Below are 21,000 nucleotides of genomic sequence, written 5' to 3' on the forward strand. Positions count from 1 at the left end.
TTAAAGGGCCTACATCGGCCCCACCTGTTATGATGCCTTCTGGCAATTGCATCGCCCTTCCTGTCATCAATTCATAAGGGGTCAAGCCTGTCGTTCGGTTTTCAGTGGCTCGCAGCTTCATTAGGATAATGGGCAATACTTCAGTCCAGGTTTTCCCCGACGTCTGCATTGCCTTTGCCAATGCATTTTTAAGGGTTCAGTTCATTCGTTCCACCATGCCCGAACTTTGAGGGTGGTATGGGATGTGGAATTTTTGTTTAATTCCCATTAATTGGCATACCGTTTTTATGACACTCCCGGTAAAGTGGGTACCTTGATCAGAGTCCATTTGAATTGGTATTCCCCAGCTGGGGATTACTTCTTCAGCTAAGACTCTGGCAACCGTCAAAGCGGTGCAATTTCGCGTGGGGAAAGCCTCTACCCAGCGGGTGAATTGGTCTATGACCACGAGGCAGTATGTTTTGCCGTGTGACGGTGGAAGGGGACCTGTGAAGTCTATTTGTATATGCTCCCAGGGCCCTCGTGGCACGCACACACAGAACGCACAGAAACCCCACAGTGCAGATAGAGGCCATTTCGGCCCATCGAGCCTGCACCGACACATATCCCACCCGATCCCCGTAACCCCTACACCAACACATATCCCACCCTATCCCCGTAACCCCTCGTATTTAATCCCCCAACACTAAGGGTCAATTTATCATAGCCAATCAACCTAACTTGCACATCTTTGGACTTGGTTGATGTCCCATTTTGACCTTTATGGGTCGCCCGGGGTTATACTGCGCACAGGTGATACATCGATGGCAATATCTCGCGATATCTCTTCCCATCCCCTTCCACCACCATTCTTTGCTGAGGCTTCCCATCATCGCTTCTCTCCCTGAGTGTACAAGCCCATGGTGGAGTTCTAATAGCATATTTTGAATGCACTTGGGGGCCATTACCCTGTTATCCTTTCGCCAGACATTATCGCTTCCCCGCTTTGCGCCTTGTTCTTCCCACGTACCTTTTTTGACGTCGGGGGTGTCCTCATGGAGTTCGTCAATACTTATCTCGTCCTCGGAGCTGCTCACAGCGGTTATTGGTACTTCTTCAATCCTTTCTTGCTCTAGCGCCCTTTGTGCTGCTTGGTCCGCAGCCTGGTTCCCCTGGTGATTTAACCAGTCCGGGCTAGTCCGGTCCGGTTCCCTCTGATGTGCCTTAATCTTAATTACTGCTACCTGTTGGGGTTTGTCGCTAGCTTCTAGGAGGGCTTCTATCCTCAGCTGGTGTTTTATGGGATTGCCTCCCGCAGTAATGAATCCCCTCCTACCCCATGCAGCCATATAATCGTGGACCACCCCAAAGGCATACCTACTATCTGTGTAAATGTTCACGATTTTATTCTCTGACAACGCTAGTGCCCTGGTGAGAGCCACTAGCTCTGCCACTTGGGCCGATAGGCCTCCATCAATCCGTCCTGACTCTACGGTTTTTAATTCGCCATTAACCACCGCCCACCCCGTTCGGGGCAGCCCATCTATATACTTGCGTGAACCATCTACGTACAACGTCTCTTCCGCTGTCGCTAAAGGGGTGTCTTTTATCCTATCTTCTTCCAGGTTCATATCTACGTCCCCACAGTTGTGGGGCTCCCCAGTTCCCAGTATTCCTTCTGCCGGGTTCTCCCGTGTCTCTAACAATGGTTACTGCTTTACTCGGAGGGAGGACGGCCTCCCACTTGGCACGTCTCATGTTCGAGATGGATCTTAATTTCCCGGTATTCAGCATCTCTACCAGAGTGTGTTTAGTGTGCAATATAATGTTTCCTGTCATTACTATCGGCTCACTAACCTTTACTGCCCAAGCCGCACAATCCAATGCAGCTATGCACCGGGAGAGCCCTGTGACTACCGGTCCCTCCGCTGTGAAATAGTAGGCGACGGGCCTTCTTTTATCCCCATGATCCTGTGTAACTACTGCTGTGTAAAACCCTTCTTCATTGTTGCAATGTATGTGGAAGTCCTTACTCATATCTGGCAGTCCTAGCCCTGGGGCTGATACTAGCTCAGACTTTAGTTGAGTATAAGCTTCCTCTTGTTCCGGTCCCCAATCTATCGGTTCCAACGCGGGTTTACCCCCTTTCACTAATCTTTGTATAGGTTCTGCTAATTTAGCGAACCCCAGGATAAAATTTCGACTGTAATTAAAGAGCCCCAGTACCTTCCTGACTCCGCGTACTGTTACGGGTCTCGGCATGCCCTGGACAGCGTGTTTCCTGTCCTGTGGCATTTCTTTAAGTCCTTGGGAGATTAGATGTCCCAGGTATAGGACCTGAGTTTTTCCTATCTGTGCTTTTTTAGGGCTTACCTTGAGGCCAGCCGTCTCTAGGGCCCTTAGTACTAAATATAGGGTTGCCAGATGGTCTGCCTTCGTTTCCGAGGCTATTAGTATGTCGTCGACGTACTGCAAAATAGTTCTTCCTTTAGGTACTTCTATCTGTTTTAGGATATCACTCATGACGCGGTGAAAAATAGCTGGGCTATTATGGAATCCCTGTGGCAATCGGGTCCACGTATATTGTTTATCCCCTACTGTGAATGCAAATTTCTCTTGTGATTCCAGATCTAATGGGAGTGCCCAGAATCCGTTAGCTATGTCTAAAACGGTGAATATCTTCTGTTCAGGGGATAGCCCATTCAAAATTGTTGAGGGGCTGGCAACGATGGGGTGTAATTTAGGAGTGACCCTGTTGAGGGCCGTATAGTCTATAGTCAACCTATAGCTCCCATCAGGTTTCTCTACTGGCCATGTGGGGGAATTAGTAGTGCTCGTGGTTTCCCTCAGGATACCCCTTTCTACTAGTCCCTTCACTATGTCCATGACTGCCTTCCTGGCCTCCGCCTTTATTGGGTACTGGCGGTGGGATTAGCCAATGTCCCGCCCCGACTCACAGGAGCCATCTCGACTATTTCAACGTCCCCCTCGCCTGCAGGGGCTGTTGGTTCTGCACTGTAATATGGGGGAAGGGAGGTGGTGTCTGGACAAGTCCCCATTCACCCCCCCTCGTATACCTTACACTCTAATTCCTTTATAATCTTTGCTTGACATTTCGCCTTTGTCTCTAGTTCCGTAACCATCTGTACTTTGTCTTGTGCAACTTTCTTTATTACGTTTACTTGTTCAATGAGTCCTGCTAGTTGGTGTACTAATAACACTCCTGCCTCCTTGGTTTTATCCTTTGTCTGTTTAGTCAACCAGCTTCTCTGGAGTTCTAAAGTCTGTGACACATCCCACCCGTCTTTCTGCATCTTCTTAATTAACGACTGTCGGTTTGTCATATAAGAATATGTGAGGGAGCCCGAAGGTCCCCTCTTAACTTCCTCACCTGACATCGCCGCTGCTTCACCGATCGTTCCTTCGTGTCTGGAGATCTGTTCCTTAGAGAGCCCCCCTATTCTTTCCTTCCGAGAATACCCGAGCTTCTTGTCGCACTCTATGCCAGCGTTCTCAGAGGTCCGGGTTTGTCTTTCTCTCAAAACTGCCCGGACGTGTAACGCTTGCTTGTTGGACGGGGTTTCTACCCCTCCCCGGTGTCTGTTTACCTGATCAGGGTCCTACAACACCGACACTAATAATCTCCTAGTTCACTTAGCAACATGATATAATGCAGAAAAATGTTAACCGTACTCGACTAGTATCACGACTTTAGAACACCTTGGAGTCTCGGCACCTACTTCATGGTCCTGGCCTTCGCATGGGGCATTTGCCGTCTTAACAACCGACCTGAGGCTAGGTGTCTGAGACAAGTGTCCTCCTGGTCCGAGGTTTTTCTTAGTTACTTAGTTACTATTGCACAAATACAAATACACACATACAAATCAAGTAGTGTCTCTTACCCACTCAGTCTGTGTCCCAGATTCGTTTTGGTGCCGCTTTGCCGTTCAGTCGCCTTGTCGAGTGTCTCTGATTTATGGGCGGTCAAAAATCTGACTACTCATCCTGGTCACTGATTCGAACGACTGTTCAGCTCCGTGGCACCCTGCTCGCAGCGGCAATTTGTTGTAGGAAAAGTGATTCCTCGGAAACTAGACTTTGAGTAAGAGAGACAACTTTATTAAATGACAGAGCTCTGGGAGAAGAGTCTGCAACCACGCGGTCTGCGAGAGCACCTTCTCCCCAATTGTAGTACATGCCGAGCTTATATACAATTCCAAGAAGTTGGTTTTAGATCATTTACATTCATCCAATCAATTCGTTTATTAACGCATATCGTTATTTTCCTCCAGTCAGGAGTTTACACACTTGTGTTGCCAATTCTGCCTCTTCAGGTCTTCGTTCCGTCTTGTTCCCCGGCGGAATGTGATTAGTTCGATAATAGGATACAAGTGATTAGTTCGATGATAGGATACCAGTGAACCTTGTTAGTCCTCAGTGATTCAATTAGTCCCAATCAGGACACGAGATGAACTTTGTTCCAGCCATGCGTAAGCGTGGCATGTCTCACTGTGCAGTGATTCAATTAGTCCCAGTCAGTGAATTTGTTGTTTGTGTCTTTTCCAGCAAAATCTTGTCCAGCAATCTTGTCCAGCAAAATTTTATTCTAACACCATGCATGTCCAAGTGGCTGTTAACTTTCTCCCGGATTATTGCTTCTAAAAGCTTCCCCACCCGACCGACGTTAAACTGACTGGCCTGTAATTGCCAGATTTATCCTTCTCCCCTTTTTTGAACAAGTGTGTAACATTTTCAATCCTCCAGTCCTCTGCCATCACCCCGGTATCTAAGGAGGATTGGAAAATTGTGGCCAGCACTTCTGCAATTTCTACCCTTACTTACCTCAGCAACCTAGAATGACTCCCATCCGGACCAGGTGACTTATCCACTTTAAGTACTGCCAGCCTCTCTCATACCTCCTCTATATCTACCTTTATATCATCCAGTATCCCAGCAACCTCCTCGTTTACCGTGGCTTTGGCGAAGTCGTCTTTCTTGGTGAACACCTTGGTAAAAGGAACACGAATTATTAAGATTGCTGGAATAAGTTCACCGATGAGACAATCAGCTGTGAGAAAATTGACTAAAATAAATTGGTGTGATGCAACAAACATGGAATACACAAACAATGACCGTTTGTATTACATCACCAGCAGATCTACCAAGGCACGGCTCATCCTGGGCCAGAGGATCTTGTGCTTTACAACCATAGAGATGGTATGCGATGTAACAGACCATTTATCAGAGCCATTAATTTAAGTTGGCAAAATATGTGTATTTCCATGTTTATTGCATGGAAATTATAGTAGTGTTTGGGAGACCAAATTTGAGACAGAAGCACAGATGTGCCGAGAATAAGAACATAAGAACATAAGAAGTAGGAGCAGGAGTAGGCCATACGGCCCCTCGGGCCTGCTCCGCCATTCAATAGGATCATGGCTGATCCGAATCTAGACTCACGTCCACTTCCCTGCCCTCTCCCCGTAACCCCTAATTCCCTTATCAGCTAGGAAACTGTCTATCTCCATTTTAAATTTATTTAATGTTGCAGCTTCCACAGCTCTCTGGGGTAGCAAATTCCATAGATTTACTACCCTCTGAGTGAAGAAGTTTCTCCTCATCTCAGTTTTGAAAGGGCAGTCCCTTATTCTAAGATTATGCCCCCTAGTTCTAGTCTCACCCATCAGTGGAAACATCCTCACCGCATCCACCCGATCAAGCCCCCTCACAATCTTATATGTTTCGATAAGATCGCCTCTCATTCTTCTGAACTCCAATGAGTAGAGGTCCAACCTACTCAACCTTTCCTCATACATCAACCCCCTCATCTCTGGAATCAACCGAGTGAACCTTCTCTGAACCGCCTCGAGAGCAAGTATATCTTTTCTTAAATATGGAAACCAAAACTGCACGCAGTATTCCAGGTGTGGCCTCACCAATACCCTGTATAACTGCAGCAAGACTTCCCTGTTTTTATACTCCATCCCCCTTGCAATAAAAGCCAAAAGTCCATTGGCCTTGCTGATCACCTGCTGCACCTGCATACTAACTTTTTGTGTTTCATGCACCAGGACCCCCAGATCCCTTTGTGCTGTAGCACTTTGCAGTTTCTCTCCATTTAGATAATAACTTGCTCTTTGATTTTTTCTGCCAAAGTGCATAACCTCACACTTTCCAACATTATATTGCATCTGCCAAATCTCTGCCCACTCACTTAGCCTGTCTATGTCCTTTTGCAAGTTTTTTATGTCCTCCTCACTCACTGCTTTCCCTCCCATCTTTGTATCATCGGCAAACTTGGATATGTTGCACTCGGTCCCTTCCTCCAAATCATTAATATAGATTGTAAAGAGTTGGGGTCCCAGCACTGACCCCTGCGGAACACCACTAGTTACTGATTGCCAGCCCGAGAATGAACCATTTATCCCAACTCTTTGTTTTCTGTTAGATAGCCAATCTTCCACCCATGCCAGTATATTACCCCCAATCCCGTGATTTCTTATCTTGATCAGTAATCTTTTGTGTGGAACCTTGTCAAATGCCTTTTGGAAGTCCAAATACACTACATCCACTGGTTCCCCTTTATCCACCCTGTATGTTACATCCTCAAAGAATTCGAGCAAATTTGTCAAACATGACTTCCCCTTCATAAAGCCATGCTGACTCTGTCCTATTAAATTATGTTTATCCAAATGCTCTGTTACTGTTTCCTTAATAATGGACTCCAACATTTTGCCAACCACAGATGTTAGGCTAACTGGTCTATAGTTTCCAGCTTTTTGTCTACTTCCCTTCTTAAATAAGGGTGTTACATTAGCAGTTTTCCAATCTGCCGGGACCTTTCCTGAGTCCAGGGATTTCTGGAAAATAATCACCAATGCAACCACAATCCCTACCGCCACTTCTCTCAAGACCCTAGGATGTAGGCCATCAGGTCCGGGGGATTTATCCGCCTTAAGTCCCATTATTTTACTGAGCACCATCTCCTTAGTGATTTTAATCATCTTTAGCTCCTCCCCCCCCCCCACATTGCACCCTGTTTGTCCAGTGTTGGGATGTTTTTAGTGTCCTCTACTGTAAAGACTGATACAAAATATTTGTTCAGCGTCTTTGCCATCTCCATGTTCCCCACCACTAGTTTCCTGGTCCCATCCTCTAAGGGACCAACGTTCACTTTAGCCACCCTTTTTCTTTTTATATAGCTGTAGAAACTCTTTCTATCTGTTTTTATATTTTTTGCTAGTTTACTTTCATAATCTATCTTCCCTTTCTTAATTAATCTTTTAGTTATTGTTTGCTGGCTTTTAAATGCTTCCCAATCTTCCATCCTCCCACTAGATTTGGCTACTTTATATGCCTTGTTTTCAGTCGGATACTATCCTTTATTACTTTATTAAGCCACGGATGGCTGTCTTTTCTTTTACTCCCCCTTTTCCTCAGTGGAATATATTTATCTTGAAAGCTGTGAAATATCTCCTTGAATGTAGACGACTGCCCTTGTACCGTCTTACACTTTAATCTGTTTTCCCAGTCCACTTTAGTCAATTCTACTCTCATACCTTCATAGTCTCCTTTATGTAAGTTCAGTATGCTGGTTTGAGATCCAACTCTCTCACCCTCAAACTGAATATGGAATTCAACCATATTATGGTCACTCATTCCAAGGGGATCCTTTACTAGGACATTTTTTATTAATCCTGACTCATTACACAGGACCAGATCTAAGATTGCCTGCCCCCTGGTTGGTTCAGTTACATACTGCTCAAGGAACCCGTCCCTAATACACTCTATGAACTCTTCCTCAAGGCTGTCATGCCCAATTTGATTAGTCCAGTCAATATGAAAGTTAAAATCCCCCATGATTATAGCTGTTCCCTTATTACAAGCCCCAACTATTTCCTGATTTATACTCCGACCAACAGAGTTGCAACTGTTAGGAGGCCTATAGACTACGCCCACTAGTGACTTTTTCCCCTTCTTATTCCTTATCTCCACCCAAACTATTTCACTATCCTGATCCTTTGACCCAATATCATTTCTGACTATTGCAGTGATTCCATCCTTGATTACCATAGCAACCCCACCTCCCTTTCCTTCCTGCCTGTCCTTCCTAATTGTCAAATACCCTTGTATGTTTAGTTCCCAGTCATGATTATCTTGCAGCCATGTTTCCGTAATGGCCACCAGATCATACCCATGTGTAGTTATTTGTACCGTCAACTCGTCAATTTTGTTACGAATGCTGCGTGCATTCAGATAAAGAACTTTCAAATATGTTTTCTGACAATTTATTCCTGCTTTTACCCCTTTTGCAACTTTACCTTTATCATTATACATTCTGTCCCTTCCTGACACGCTCTGGTTTTTAATTCCCCCACTGCTACCTTGCTCTATTGCCTTCTCCGCTGTCATTTTTATTTTTCGCTCTCTTAAAACCTCCCCCCCACTAATTAGTCTAAAGCCCTCTCTACAGCCCTAGTTATTTGATTCGCCAGGACTCTAGTCCCAGCACTGGCCAAGTGAAGTCCGTCCCAACGGAACAGCTCTCTCCTGTTCCAGTACTGATGCCAGTGTCCCAGGAAGCAAAACCCATTTCTCCCACACCAGGCTTTGAGCCACGCATTTAATTCTCTAATTTTATTTACCCTAGCCAAATTTGCACGTGGCTCAGGTAGTAATCCAGAGATTATTACCCTTGTGGTTCTGCTTTTTAATTTGGCCCCTAGCTGCTCAAACTCTCTCAGCAGAACCTCCTTCCTTGTCCTATCTATGTCGTTGGTACCAACATGGACCACGACAACTGGATCCTCCCCCTCCCACTCCAAGTTTCTCTCCAGTCCAGAGGAGATGCCCTTAACCCCCTTAACCAGGCAGGCAACACAGCCTTCGGGACTCTCGCTCTCAGCTGCAAAGAACTCTATCTATCCCCCTAACGATGCTATCCCCTACCACTACAACATTTCTTTTATCTCCCCCCACTTGAATGGCCCCCCATTCCATGGTGCTGTGGCCGGGTTGCTCATCCTCCCCGCAGTCCCTGTTCCCATCCTCACAGGGAGTAAGAGCCTCAAACCTGTTGGACAAGAGCAAGGGCTGCGGCTCCTCCAACACTACCTCCTGGATCCCCGTACCTGCCTCACTTCTAGTCACACCATCCTGACCCTGGCCACGGACTACATCTGAATGAATTAATCTAATTGGTGTGACTACCTCCTGATACACAGAGTCCAGGTAACTCTCCCCCTCCCTGATGTGTCTCAGTGTTTGGAGCTCGGACTCCAGATCTTCAACACGGAGTCGGAATTCCTCGAGCAGCCAACACTTACTGCAAATGTGATCACTGTGAGCATCAATGGTGCCACATATTGCAGCAGCAACACATCACCTGATCTCCCATTCTATGTAATTAATTTAATTTATTAATATTATTCTTAAATACCCTCTGCCCCGATTCTAGATGATGAATATCGCACCTTAGAAACTATAAACCACAGAGTTTAAGCTGAAAAAAGAGAGAAATACTCACCAACCAATCACTTACCCGCTTTCTGGTGACGTCACACTTGGATTACTTTTTACCTCTCTCCTTCCCTCTGAGGTCCGAGACTGGAGACTGGTAAAACTTACCTGGGTCTCTGAAGCCTTTTAAAGCTTCCCGCTCGCGCCTCCCACTGATACCCACGGTCTGAGGCCTTACCTGGCTCTCTGAAGCCTTTTTAAGCTTCCCGCTCGCGCCTCCCGCCGATACCCGTGGTCTGAGGCCTTACCTGGGTCTCTGAAGCCTTTTTAAGCTTCCCGCTCGCGCCTCCCGCCGACACCCGCGGTCTGGTATGTCCTGGGTCTCTGAAGCCTTTTTAAGCTTCCCGCTTGCGCCTCCCGCCGACACCCGCGGTCTGAGGCCTTACCTGGGTCTCTGAAGCCTTTTTAAGCTTCCCGCTCACGCCTCCCGCCGACACCCGCGGTCTGAGGCCTTACCTGGGTCTCTGAAGCCTTTTTAAGCTTCCCGCTTGCACCTCCCGCCGACACCCGCGGTCTGGTATGTCCTGGTTGAAGGCCTCCCATTGTTCAATTATTGTTTTACCTACCAATTTTTGATTCCAATCCACCTGGGCCAGGTCCCTTTTTAACTCGTTTAAGTTAGCCCTCCTACAGGTAAGTATTTTTATGCTTGATTGTTCCTTGTTTTTTCTGTAACTATTCTAAACCTGATGACATTATGATCAGTGCCCAAATGCTCCTCCACTGAAACATGCTCCCCTTGCCCCATTTCATTCCCCAGAACTAGATCCAGCACTGCTTCTTTCCTCGTTGGGCTGGAAACAGTGTTTAAGAAAGTTCTCTTGTGCACATTTCAGGAGTTTCTCCCCCTCTGTGTCCTTTACACTGTTACTATCCCAATCTATGTTAGGATAACTGAAGTCCTCCATTATCACTATGCCATAGATCCTGTATCTTCCTGTAATTTGCCTGCAAACCTGCTTCTCTCTCTCCTTCCCACTGTTTAGTGGCCTATAGTAGACACCCAGTAGCGTAACATCTCCTCTACTGTTCCTTAAATCTGCAGTGGGGAAAGAGTTAAAATGACATCGCTGGCAGTTTACATAGAAACATAGAAGATAGGAGCAGGAGTACGCCATTTGGCCCCTCGAGCCTGCTCCGCCATTCAATGAGATCATGGCTGATCATCCAAGTTCAGTACCCTGTCCCTGCTTTCTCCCCATATCCCTTGATCCCTTTAGCCTTAAGAAATATATCCAACTCCTTCTTGAATATATTTAATGAATTGGCCTCTACTGCCTTCTGTGGTAGAGAATTCCATAGGTTCACCACTCTCTGGGTGAAGAAATTCCTCCTCATTTCTGTCCTAAATGGCTTACCCCTTATCCTTAGACTGTGACCCCTGGTTCTGGACTCCCCGACCATCGGGAACATCCTTCCTGCATCTAGTCTGTCCAGCCCTGTCAGAATGTTATAAGTTTCAATGAGATCCCCTCTCATTCTTTTAAACTCCAGCGAGCATAAGCCCAATCAACCCAATCTCTCCTCATACGTCATTCCTGCAATTCCAGGTATCAGCCTGGTGAATCTTCGCTGCACTCCCTCCACGGCAAGAACATCCTTCCTCAGATAAGGTGACCAAAACTGCACACAATACACAAGATGTGGTCTCACCAAGGCCCTGTACAACTGCAGCAAGACATCCTTGTTCCTGTACTCAAACTCTCTCGCTACGAATGCCAACATACCATTTGCCTTCTTAACCGCCTGCTGCACCTGCCTGCTCACCTTCAGTGACTGGTGCACAAGGACACCCAGGTCTCGTAGCACTTCCCCTTCTCCCAATCTATTGCCATTCAGATAATAATCTGCCTTCCTGTTTTTGACACCAAAGTGGATAACCTCGCATTTATCCACGTTATATTGCATCTGCCATGCTTTTGCCCAATCACCCAACCTGTCCAAATCATACTGGAGTTTCTCGGCATCCTCCTCACAGCACACACGCCCACCCAGCTTTGTGTCGTCAGCAAACTTGGAGATATTACATCTAGTTCCCTTGTCTAGATCATTAATATGTATTGTGAATAGCTGGGGTCCAAGGACCGATCCCTGCGGTACCCCACTAGTCACTGCCTGCCACTCGGAAAAAGACCCGTTTATTCCAACTCTTTGCTTTCTGTCCGCCAACCAGTTCTCTATCCAAGTCAATACCTTGCCCCCAATCCCATGTGCCTTAACTTTACACACTAATCTCTTATGCGGGACCTTATCGAAAGCCTTTTGAAAGTCCAAATACACCACATCCACTGGTTCTCCCTTATCTATTCTACCAGTTACATCCTCAGAAAATTCCAGTAGATTACTCAAGCACGATTTACCTTTTGTACATCCATGGTGACTGTACTGGCCACGCTAGACGTGCTCCTATCTAGCTATCCAGCAAGTTAAACACTCATTCATAATAATTCTTCCTGAAGCGGTTGCTGTTTTGAAGCTTTTACTTGAACAAATTTGTGAAACTGTAAACAAAGACAAAGTATGTTTTGTACATAAACTGAGTACTACACATTCGATATTACACAAGATATAAACATATTTACAACAGTAGAATAGACTAATTGTATAACTAACTAACATTTGAACTAACTTCTGTAACTATTAAATATTAACCTTTTACAAACATAGTATTATCAAAATATTACTCTGACAACATTGCTATTATGCTAAGAAATAAAGATACTCACAGATATTGCGTTTGGCCTAACATATGAAGTCAGATTACACTGGATTGAAAATCCCTCATGGAATTCTCCATTACTTAAGTCAGGTTCTTCCTGGTAAAACTGCTTCCTGGTGTCAACAGGAAGAAAGGTAAGAAGGTCAAATGACCTCTCACAGGAAGAAAGGAACAAAGGTCAAATGACCTCACACAGGAAGAAAGGAACAGATGACCTTTCCAGCTTACAAACTGTTAACACAATAACTGCCACCAGAGGGTGCTATTGCATGTAAAAACATCCAGGATGTAACAATGTCCATCGGTCCAGAACATTGACTTTGTCCAATCCTGTCACTGCTTTCCAAGTGCTCTGCTATTACATCTTTTATAATGGACTCTACCATTTTCCCCACTACCGATGTCAGGCTTACCGGTCTGTAGTTCCCGGTTTTCACTCTACCACCTTTTTTGAATAGTGGGGTAACATTAGCTACCCTCCAATCCATGGGTACTGTTCCAGGATCCATCGAATGTTGGAAGATGATCAGCAATGCATCTACTATTTCTAGGGCCACTTCCTTAAGTACCCTAGAATGTAGATTATCAGGCCCTGGGGATTTATTGGCCTTCAATCCCGTCAATTTCCCAAACACCATTTCCCTACAAATACTGATCTCTTTCAGTTTCTCCCTCTCATCAGACCCTATGTTCCCCGACATCTCTGGGAGCTTATTTGTGTCCTCCTTTGTGAAGGCAGAACCAAAATATGTATTTAATTGGTCAGCCATTTCTTTGTTCCCCATTATAAATTCCCCTGATTCTGGCTGCAAGGGACCTACGCTTGACATCACCAATCTTTTTCTCTTCACATATCTATTAAAGCTTTTAAAGTCAGTTTTTATGTTTCCTGCAAGCTTACTCTCATATTCTGTTTTCCCCTTCATAATTAATCCCGTTGTCCTCCTTTGTTGAATCCTAAACTGCTCCCAATCCTCAGGTTTGCTGCTTTTTCTGGCCAATTTATATGTCCTCTCCTTGGATCTTATGCTATCCCTAATTTCCCTTGTTAGCCACGGTTGAGTCACCTTTTTTGTTTTATTTTTATGCCAAACTGGGATGAACAAATTCTGTAGTTCATCCATGCAATCTTTGAATGTTTGCCATTGCCTATCCACCGTCAACCCTTTGAGTGACATTCACTAATCAATCCTACCCAACTCGCACCTCATACCATCGTAGTTTCCTTTATTTAAATTCAGGACCCTAGCCTCTGAGCCAACTACTTCACTCTCCATCTTAATGAAGAATTCTATCATATTATGATCACTCCGACCCAAGGGGCTTCGTACAACAAGATTGCTAATTAATCCTTTCTCATTACATAATACCCAGTCTAAGATGGCCTGATCTCTAGTTGGTTGCTCGACATATTGGTCAAGGAAACCATCCTGTGAACACTCCAGGAATTCCTCCTCCACAGTATTGTTACTAATTTGGTTAGCCCAATCTATATGTAGATTAAAGTCACCCATGATAACTGCTCTGCCCTTATTGCACGCTTCTCTAATTTCCCTTTTAATGCCATCTGCAACCTTCGCATTACTGTTTGGACGTCTATATACCACTCCCACTAACGTTTTCTGCCCCTTGGTATTTTTAAGTTCTACCCATACAGATTTCACATCATCAGAGCTAATATCCTTCCTTACAATTGTGTTAATCCCCTCTTTAACCAGCAATGCTACCCCACCTCCCTTTCCTTTTTGCCTATCTTTCCTGAATATTGAGTACCCCTGGATGTTGAGTTCACAGCCTTGTCCACCCTGGAGCCATGTTTCCATAATCCCAATCAAATCATATTTGTTTACCTCTATTTGTGCAGCTAATTCAGCCACCTTATTACGAATGCTCCTCGCATTAAGACACAAAGCCTTCAGGCTTGTTTTTTTAATGGTCTTAGACCTTTTAGAATTATCATTTACTGTGGCGATGTATGATTTAAACTGTTGATTTCTCTGACTGCCACTTTTTTTTTCTCCTTCCTATCTTTTGCTTTTATCCTTGTTTCCCTTTCCACTGTCTCCTTGCTCAGGTTCCCAACACCCTGCCATTTTAGTTTAAACCCTCCCCCAGAACACTAGCAAACACTCCCCCTAGGACATCCGTCCTGGCCCTGCCCAGGTGCAAACCATCCGGTTTGTACTGGTCCCACCTCCCCCAGTACTGGTTCCAATGTCCCAGGAATTTGAATCCCTCCCCCTTGCACCATTCCTCTAGCCACATATTCATCTGAAATATCCTTCTATTTCTACTCTGACTAGCACGTGGCACTGGTAGCAATCCTGAGATTACTACCTTTGAGGTCCTATTTTTTAATTTACCTCCTAACTCCCTATATTCAGCTTTTGGGACCTCATCCCAGTACTTATATGCACCACGACAACTGGCTGTTCACCCTCACCTTCCAAAATGTTCTGCAGCCGCTCTGAGACATCCTTGACCCTTGCACCAGGGAGGCAATACACCATCCTGGAGTCTCGTTTGTGGCCGCAGACACACCTATCTATTCCCCTTACAATAGAATCCCCTATTACTATAGCTCTACCCCTCTTTTTCCTCCCGTCCTGTGCAGCAGAACCGCAGAATGACAGGATGAACTACAACATTTGTTCATCCCAGTTTGGCATAAAAATAAAACAAAAAAAGTGACTCAACCGTGGCTAACAAGGGAAATTAGGGATAGCATAAGATCCAAGGAGAGGACATATAAATTGGCCAGAAAAAGCAGTAAACCCGAGGATTGGGAACAGTTTAGGATTCAACAAAGGAGGACAAAGGGATTAATTAAGAAAGTGAAAATAGAATATGAGAGTAAGCTGGCAGGGAACATAAAAACTGACTGTAAAACCTTTTATAGATATGTGAAGAGAAAAAGATTGGTGAAGTCAAGCGTAGGTCCCTTGCAGTCAGAATCAGGGGAATTTATAATGGGGAACAAAGAAATGGCTGACCAATTAAATACATATTTTGGTTCTGTCTTCAAATAGGAGGACACAAATAACCTCCCAGAGATGTCGGTGAACATAGGTTCTGATGAAAGGGAGGAACTGAAAGAAATCAATATTTGTAGGGAAATGGTGTTAGGGCAATTGGTGGGATTGAAGGCCGATAAATCCCCAGGGCCTGATAATCTACATCCTAGGGTACTTAAGGAAGTGGCCCTAGAAATAGTTGATGCTTTGCTGATCATCTTCCAGCATTCGATGGAATCTGGAACAGTACCCATGGATTGGAGGGTAGCTAATGTTACCCCTCTATTCAAAAAAGGTGGTAGAGAGAAAACAGGGAATTACAGATCGGTAAGCCTGACATCGATGGTGGGGAAAATGCTAGAGTCCATTATAAAAGATGTAATAGCAGAGCACTTGGAAAACAGTGACAGAATCGGACAAAGTCAACATGGATTTACAAAAGGTAAATCGCACTTAAATAATCTACTGGAATTTTTTGAGGATGTAACTGGTCAAATAGATAAGGGAGAACCAGTGGATGTGGTGTATTTGGACTTTCAGAAGGCTTTCGATAAGGTCCCGCATAAGAGATTAGTGTGTAAAGTTAAGACACATGGGATTGGGGCAAGGTATTGACTTGGATAGAGAACTGGTTGGCAGACAGAAAGCAAAGAGTTGGAATAAATTGGTCTTTTCCGAGTGGCAGGCAGTGACTAGTGGGATACCGCAGGGATTGGACCTTGGGCCCCAGCTATTCACAACATATATTAATGATCTAGACAAGGGAACTAGATGTAATATCTCCAAATTTGCAGACGACACAAAGCTGGGTGGGCGTGTGTGCTGTGAGGAGGATACCGAGAAACTCCAGGATGATTTCGACAGGTTGGATGATTGGGCAAAAGCATGGCAGATGCAATATAACGTGGATAAATGCGAGGTTATCCACTTTGGTGTCAAAAACAGGAAGGCAGATTATTATCTGAATGGCAATAGGTTGGGAGAAGGGGAAGTGCAACGAGACCTGGGTGTCCTTGTGCGCCAGTCGCTGAAGGTAAGCATGCAGGTGCAGCAGGTAGTTAAGAAGGCAAATGGTATGTTGGCCTTCGTAGTGAGAGGGTTTGAGTACAGGAACAAGGATGTCTTGCTGCAGTTGTACAGGGCCTTGGTGAGACCACATCTTGAGTATTGTGTGCATTTTTGGTCGCCTTATCTGAGGAAAGATGTTCTTGCCATGGAAGGAGTTCAGCGAAGATTCACCAGGCTGATACCTGGGATGGCAGTAATGATGTATGAGGAGAGATTTGGTCGATTGGACTTGTACTCGCTGGAGTTTAGAAGAATGAGAGGGGATCTCATTGAAACTTATAAAATTCTGACAGGACTGGACAGACTAGATGCAGGAAGGATGTTCCCGATGGTTGGGGAGTCCAGAACCAGGGGACACAGTCTAAGGATAAAGGGGTAAGCCATTTAAGGCAGAAATGAGGAGGAATTTCTTCACCCAGAGAGTGGTGAACCTGTGGAACTCTCTACCACAGAAGGCGTTGGAGGCCAATTCATTAAATATATTCAGGAAGGAGTTGGATATATTTCTTACAGCTAAAGGGATCAAGGGGTATGGGGAGAAAGCAGGGACCGGGTACTGAATTTGGATGATCAGCCATGATCGCATTGAATGGTGGAGCAGGCTCGATGGGCCGAATGGTCTACTCCTGCTCCTATCTTCTATGTTTCTATGTTTCTATGAATTTCTTCACCCAGAGAGCGGTGAACCTGTGGAATTCTCTACCACAGAAGGCAGTAGAGGCCAATACATTGAATATATTCAGGAAGGAGTTGGATATGTTTCTTAAGGCTAAAGAGATCAAGGGGTATGGGGAGAAAGCAGGGACCGGGTATTGAATTTGGATGATCAGCCATGATCGCATTGAGTGGCAGAGCAGGCTCGAGGGGCCGAATGGCCTACTCCTGCTCCTATCTTCTATATTTCTATGTTTCTATGTTTCACCCCTGGTGCCAGGAAGTTGGCTGCTGCTGCTTTCCCCTGATAAGCCATCTGCCTCAACAGTATTCAAAGTGGTGTATCTGTTTTAGAGGGGGATGTCCACAGGGGACTCCTGCACTACCTGCCTGCGCCTACTACTCTGCCTGTTTGTCACCCATTCCCTTTCTGCCTGTGCAAGCTTTACCTGCGGTGTGACCAACTGATTAAACGTGATATCCACGATGTCCTCAGCATCGCGAATAGTCCAGTATATATCCAATCGCAGCTCCAGCGCCACAATGCAGTCTGCCAGTAGCTGCAGCTGGATACACTTCCTGCACACATGGTCGTCAGGGACACAGGAAGTGTCCCTGAGTTCCCACATAGCGCAGGAGGAGCATACCACGGGGCCAAGCTCTCCTGCCATGACTTACCCTTTAATTAGTTCAAATTAAATTAAATCAAATAAGTCCCACCAATTACACTACAGTTAAATGATACACTTAAGGGCCCTGGTTTACCAACAGTCCCCGCTGCACCACAGAGAGCTTAGAAACTATAAACCACAGAATTTAAGTTTAAGAAAGAGAGAAATACTCATCAACCAATCACTTACCTGCTTTCTGCTGACCTCACACTTCGATTACTTTTTAATTCTCTCCCTCCCTCTGAGCTCTGAGATTAGTAAAAGCCTACCTGAGCGTCACCGCCGCCACCTCGTTCCTCGCAGGTCCGCCGCCGCTCTGAGGCCTATCTGAGCCTCCCTGCTGCTTTTATTCACCGCCGCTGCCACCTCATTCTTCGCAGGTCCGCCACCGCTCTGAGGCCCACCTGAGCCTCCCCGCCGCTTCTATCACCGCCACCTCGTTCCTCGTAGGTCCGCCGCCGCTGCCGCTCTGAGGCCCACCTGAGCCTCGCTGTCGCTGTTATCACCACCGTTTCACTGAATAGTGTAAAGACAGGAACTGCCATGAAAGACCACATCCATAAAGATGCGGTCAAAGATAGCTGACCTTTGGAGAGATATAAAACAATTAAATGGAGACAGGATGTCCAGCATTTCAACTGCCCGTAAGAACTTTATTACCTAGGTTACATTCCAAGGTATCTTTTAATTAGTATTCAGCAGTTTGAGTGATTGATTGAAGAGGCAGCGTATACATGTTTATATTAAGATTTGTAACCAATCCGTGAAGGTGCATGCAGGCCAAGATCCAATCAGGTGGCAGGAATGAATTTAACATGAGATGGCCATGTGTATTGTAATGTATAAAAATGTAGTGTTTTCTGTAACAATTTGGAAAGGTCTGGCTAAGACAGAGCAGACTGTTTCCCCACCGGTGCAATAAAGACGACTTGACTATCGATCTAAAACCTTGTGTCGAGTGTTGGTTTAAAATACTCCACAACAAATCTAACCAAATAGATCCTGTTTTTGACCTCTCACATAGAATGGTAACAGCACAGGAGGCCATTTGGCCCGTCGAGCCCGTGCCGGCTCTCTGCAAGAGCACTTCAGTTAATCCCACTTCCCCGCCCTTTCCCCGTAGCCCTGGAAAAAAAATTCCTTCAGGTACTTATCTAATTCCCTTTTGAAAGCCACGATTGAATCTGCCTCCACCACCCTTTCAGTCAGTGAATTCAAGATCCTAACTGCTTGCTGCGTAAAAAGTTTTTCCTCATGTTGCCTTGGGTTCTTCTGCCAATCACCTTAAGTCTGTGTCTTCTGGTTCTCGACACTTCTGCCAATGGGAACAGTTTCTCTCTATCTACTCTGTCCAGAACCCTCATGATTTTGAACACCTCTATCAAATCTCCTCCCAACCTTCTCTGCTCTAGGGAGAACAACCCCAGCTTCTCCAGTCTATCCACGTAACTGAAGTCCCTCATCCCTGGAACCATTCTTGTAAATCTTTTCTGCAGCATCTCTAAGGCTTTCAGATCCTTCCTAAAGTGCGGTGCCCAGAATTGGACACAATACTCCAGTTGAGGCCAAACCAATGTTTTATAAAGGTTCATCATAACTTCCTTGCTTTTGGACTCTATGCCTCTATTTATAAAGCCCAGTATCCCGTATACTTTTTTAACCGCTTTCTCCACCTGCCCTGCAACCTTCAACGATTTGTGCACATATACCCCCAGGTCTCTCTGTTCATGCACCCACTTTAGAATTGTACCCTTTAGTTTATATTACCTCTCCTCGTTCTTCCTACCAAAATGTATCACTTCGCACCTTTCTGCATTAAATTTTATCTGCTACGTGTCTGCCTATTCCACCAGCCTGTCTCTGTCCTCTTGAAGTCTATCACTATCCTCCTCACTGTTCACTATACTTCCAAGTTTTGTGTCATCTGCCAATTTTGAAATTGTACCTTGTACAGCCAAGTCCAAGTCCTTAATATATATCAAGAAAAGCAGTGGTCCTAGTCCCTCTCCAGTGCTATAATCGTTTATTTGATCAATACTGCACCCCTCCTTTTTTCCTTTCCTATCTTCCCTGAATACCTTGTAGCCAGGAATATCGAGTTCTCAATCCTCCCCTTGTTTGAGCCAGCTCTTTGTTGTTGCCATGATATCATAGTCCCATGTGGGTATTGTGCCTGCAGTTCACCAATGTTATTTACCACACACTCCAACTCCATCTTAGACTGATCAAATCTGGCCCCTGTCTGATCCCTCCTATGTCTGAATATTAAAAATTAATTATATATTAATTTTGTTTATTGCTCCTCCGGCCCCAATTTAAATGGGATGACAAAAACTCTGTTCCCCAATTGGGGCTTTAAATGGCGGTGAATGAACCCAGAATCCCCCGCGTGGCAGAAAGTGCTCTATCAATGATGACAGTGCGCCGGCGCAGTAACTGGTGTGCTCTGAGCATGCACAGTGCGTGTGGTGGTGATGGGAGAGGAACAGGCGGGTCAGCGGCTGGGAGCCAGGTGGAGATTGTGGGCGCAGGGGGTGGATTGGACCCGCAGGTGAGTTTAAAAGCTTTATAAACACCTGGTGTAGTCCTGAGGCCCCCAATAAGAGCCCGGGTCACCAGCTGCCATCTTGGACAGGGCGGGTCTCATGGCGCATGCGCGGTACTTTGGGCTGGAACAAAGAGTGGGCGGGGCTTCAGGGTCTCTGTCAGTTTGATTGGTCCACATGTTTCTCCCATATTAGTGGCCCCTGAAAGGGAGCCTTGTTGGGCTGATTCTTGTTTGGTGACCCTGGGGCAACCCAGTCTCACCCGATTGGTCCATCCAAAAAGGCCCAGTGACCCACAGAGAAAATCAGCAGCTCATTGATTTTATTCTCACTCTGCACAGAACGGGTGTGGAACTGAACCCAACCAGAGTAGAGGGAGGGGGAAAACTGGGAGTGGAGGAAAGAAATGTTGGAGATGGTGCGATGGGTTTGGATTTCAGCACAGGGAGGAGGGAGAGTGTGTGGGACGGGGATTTACAGCTTTGGGGGAACAAGAGAGGAAAAATGTTCAACAGATACTAGAATTGTCTGTTCTGAATTTCTATCCTATACTTACAATGCCTTTTGTAAACTCCTTTTACAGAAGGGGAAAATATGCAAACGGGAAACTCAAGCCAAATGTCATGTGAAGAGCTGACAGATTCACTTGATTCATCAGGACCTGAATATCATCGGCCTGTGAATGTGGAAGGAGAAATGTTTGTCTGTTCTGTCTGTGGGAAAAGATTTCAAACATCAATGTGACCAGAAAAGCATCGAGACACACACACCCGAGTGAGAGTGTTCCAGAGCACTGACTGTGGAAAGAGCTTTAACCAGTTACACAGCCT

At 45.5% G+C, this 21,000-nt stretch overlaps 1 protein-coding gene across 1 annotated transcript in view; it reads right to left on the reverse strand.

Annotated features, from left to right (window-relative positions):
- LOC147119234 (uncharacterized) overlaps window positions 1-21,000 on the reverse strand; it is a 101,081-nt gene that overhangs the window by 22,755 nt on the left and 57,326 nt on the right. The window lies entirely within an intron of this gene.

Source organism: Somniosus microcephalus, chromosome 4 (assembly GCF_052327205.1).
Source record: "Somniosus microcephalus isolate GS21.2 chromosome 4, FLI_Smic_1.0, whole genome shotgun sequence".
NCBI classification, from domain to species: Eukaryota; Metazoa; Chordata; class Chondrichthyes; order Squaliformes; family Somniosidae; genus Somniosus; species Somniosus microcephalus.